We start from the raw sequence: 3,996 nt of genomic DNA, 5'->3' as shown, positions 1-3,996 counted from the left end.
GTGCATTCATATGTTTGTATGCATGTATCCTTAGGACTTATTTACACATCTGCTTTTAGTTAATCATGGACAGCACACAATCTTTCTAATTTTTTGGTCATGTGCTGTTTGTTGTTAATTTGTTTTTCACATTTGTATAAGGCCTCATTCATATCTGCATCAGTAATCTGTTCATGGGAGTCTGCATGGGGACCCCCTGAATGGATTTGTAAGCAGTGTTGTAAAATTTCTGCCTGTTCAGGTCACTGCGCCACCCTCTGCTCGCATGCGGCGGTGCAGGAGGTGTGTGCAGTTTAGGTCTTTGCTTGGAGTTTTTAGTTGCACTGTGTGAACACGGCTCTAGTTCTGTAATTGAATTTGCACCACACCCCTCTTCTGCCCTTGTCTGCCTCAGTCCACGAAGTAGTTAAATTTGGTCTTGCCCTGTGATTGACAGCCTGCCTTCCTGTCAGGTCCAGGGCAGGTTCTTCCGCCCCTATTTCGTCTTGGCTCACATTCACACTGGGGCCTGTTATTGCCTCGTGCTTGCTGGCTTTCTCTTGCTGTTAATTTACTTGTATTCTTAATCCTGACCTGGCTTTTCCTATTGACTATTCTTTTGGACTTCAATTTGACACTGCATTGCTCGACTGTGACCGAACCCTGGCTAGCTGACCTCCCTTTGTTGTTGTTTGTCTTGTCTGCGTTTTGTTTGTCACATATATAGGTAGGGATCATCTCCAAGTTGCCACCTATTACATAGGATAGGGCCTGGCAAATGTGGGGGGCATCACCTTAGGGCTCACTGTCTCTTGTGCCCCTTCCTCCAGCAGCTACTGGGGGCTACTGTCATCTAAGCAATTCCCTAACAGGTGTTCAGTGAAAGCACACAGATCCCCATAGACTATAATGGGGTCCATGTGCTTGCCACCAGATCTCCACAGGAAACATGTGGACAGGAAAGTACTTCACAATCTACTTTCCTGTCCGCATGACTTGTGCAGAGTTTTCGCGACTAGCACACAGACCCCATTAAGTCTATGGGGTCCGTGTGCTTTCACTGCACACTGCTTGCAAATGCGTTCAGTATTCCGTTGGGGGGGGTCCCCATGCGAATTCCCTCGAATGGATTACCAACGCAGATGTGAGCCAAGGGTAAAACAGATAGCATACAGATCCCTTTTCAAGTGTCACACGCATTGTTTGTTGTCCATCCTTCCTGTCCTACTGGTCTTTCCATCTGAGACATACTGTGCGGAATTACCCCCAAGAGCACCTTGTTCTTTTAGCTTATACCTTATTGTGCAGGTTGATGGCCTGTCTTTAAGTGTTTGTTGACTCTGTTACATTCTTAAATGTGTTAACTTTTACAAACGTAATAAAAATTGATTACACTAAAAAAATCTGTGAGAAACATCAGATAGAAAAGATGAGTTAAAAATTACAAAATAAACGCAAGCCTAAAAAGCTGGGTATTTTTTAAAGAGGACCTTTCATCAAATCGGGCCCCCTCCCTCTGCTCACACATCTCGTCCATAGACGAGTTCCTCCCCGCTCCACAGTACAGCGCGATAGGCGCCACGAGGCAGAAGGACGTTCCTGGCTAACAGTCAGAAACGCCCTTCTGACACCAAAGCGCTACGGTCCCGGGACCGATAGCGCTTTACACCGGGCACAGATCGGGAAAGCCGACAGTGCGCTGAATTCAGCGCACTGTCAGCTTTCCAGCAGTATATAAAACTGCATGTGCCTGATCTGATGAAAGGTCCTCTTTAAGCATTTCAAAACTCTGAAAAAAATGCTTGTGTGAAGTCCAAGAGTGTATTTGGATCACATTAAACTTTGCCAGTCACCAAACATATTGATAAAAAGTTAGATGTTCAGATCTATATGTTCCCTGCTAATGTCAAAAGCGTATTTTTATTTTTTTTTGAATTTCTGGATTGGGTAAATGTTAGTATTAATGTTTTATCATTAATGGTACAGAAAATAGCTTTTTTTAACATGCATTTTTGTGAAACAAGCACTATGTAAACCTATTTTTCATGTGCATTGTAGTGTCACCAGCACTTCACATGTGGAAGGGATCCTTATTCTCAAGCACTGTATCTTAGTTTAAAACTAAAATATTATTTCTACTATTATAGCTGCTTAAGCAGACACAGCAAGCATGGTGGCATAATTAAATTGTACCTGTCATTTGATTTGATTTTTTGTGTGTACATGAGGAGCAACAGTATTTCTGGTCATTCCATGACCTATATTCAGCAGCTCTTAGTACTTTGATCCTCTGTATCTGAGTTTGTAGTTCTCTATGATCTGGTTAGTTAAAACTAGCTGCTATACAATGTACATAGCTACATACATCTCAACTTTGAAAGGACCAGGGTCGTAACCGGGGTAGCAGCGGTAGCGGCTGCCACAGGGCCCGGGACATTAGAAGGCTCGGCGACAGCCGCTGCAGTTTTTTTAAAAAAATAAGTCATTACCGGGCCCTATTTACATACCGATTCTGGTTCTTTTCAGACCCCTGAGTATAATGATCGGAGGCCCAGGGGAGGTAAGAGAACATAAAAAACACAGTTACTTAACTCCCCAGGCTCCAGGCAGGCTTCAGGCCTACTTGAGTGACGTCCCAAACTTCACTTGGCTAGAGCCTGCGTCCTTATGCATCGCGACACAGGCCCAGGTCACGTGACGTCCCGTACGTCATTGAAGATGGCCGACATCAGCAGGGACTGCATCAGAGCCATGGAGAGGTAAGTAACAGTGTTTTTTGTATCTTATGTTGTTTGTATCTTCCCCTAAGTCTCCAATTATTATACTCTGGGTTCTAAAACCCAGAATATAGCGTAAAATTCCATTACTGGAAAAAAAAAGATAGCGGAACCCATTGAAATTAACGAGAGGCTTTATTTTCAGCGTGGAAAATTCTGCGCCAAATAAAGCGCCATTTTCCTCCGTGTGAATGGACCATTAGGGAGAGATTCCATTTAGACTGGGTGATTAGAAGTTGAAGAGATCCCTTCTGGGGAATTAGAAATCTGAGAGATACCATTACCGGATTTAGCACAAAATCCCTGTTTGAATTTTAGGCTAAGGCCCCATGGTGTGGATCGCAGCTAAAAATGCATTTTTTCAGCAGCATTTTTTATTGCGTTTTTGCTGAGTTTTTCACTTTAGGTTATCTTCCCTTATAAAACCTATAGGCAAACCGCCAGCATTTCCGCAGGTATAACTAACATTCTGCGTTTTTTCAACTTGGCGCTATAGCTTTAGGCTGGGGTTTTTTTGGCTGGGTTTCGTTACGTTGGGACGCGGCAAAAAAAAAAAAAACCTGCATTTTACATTACCTGCAAAGTGGATAAGAGTCTGGCAAATCCTATCCACACATTGCAGAAGAAAAATCTACAGCGGAAACGTTACGATTTCAAAAACACAAACGTTTTCAAAAATTGCAGCATGGCAATTACACCTACAAAGACGTTGGTATTTTCCGTATAGGTATTAGAGCGGCAACACGCTGCAGGAAAAAACATGATGCGTTTTCACTACCTTCTTTTCCCCAGTGCTTTTTGGCTGTGGCTCGCTACATGGGGCCATGGCCTTAATTGGGTATTGAGCTATGCATTCCCTTGGTAGCAATGTATTATGATCAATTTTATTACCCTGGTATCTATTCCTATTGATTTGATCCTAGGCTCTCTGAAAGCACCACACTCCACTACATCTTTTTCTGTGTATAAAGAGTTAAGTTCCTGCACTCTGTGTAAATGTCTTGCACTGATACTGACTCTTAGCCCCTTCTTAGCTCTTGGCAGCGTCCTGGTTGCTATAGCAGCAGGACACATAGCAGATTCCCACTGAGTGATCAGTTTTCCTATGATCTAGGCACAAAGCAAACTTTAGCTGATCGATTAGTTTCCCTGCTCGCTGGATCTTCCTGTACACAGGGTTGCCATAGTGACGGGACGCTTTCCTCTTGGTGAGCAGGCGCAGTTACATTCCAGAGACGCT

This window comes from Leptodactylus fuscus, chromosome 6 (genome assembly GCF_031893055.1).
Source record: "Leptodactylus fuscus isolate aLepFus1 chromosome 6, aLepFus1.hap2, whole genome shotgun sequence".
In the NCBI taxonomy this organism is placed as follows: Eukaryota; Metazoa; Chordata; class Amphibia; order Anura; family Leptodactylidae; genus Leptodactylus; species Leptodactylus fuscus.
This window is presented reverse-complemented; position numbering follows the sequence as displayed.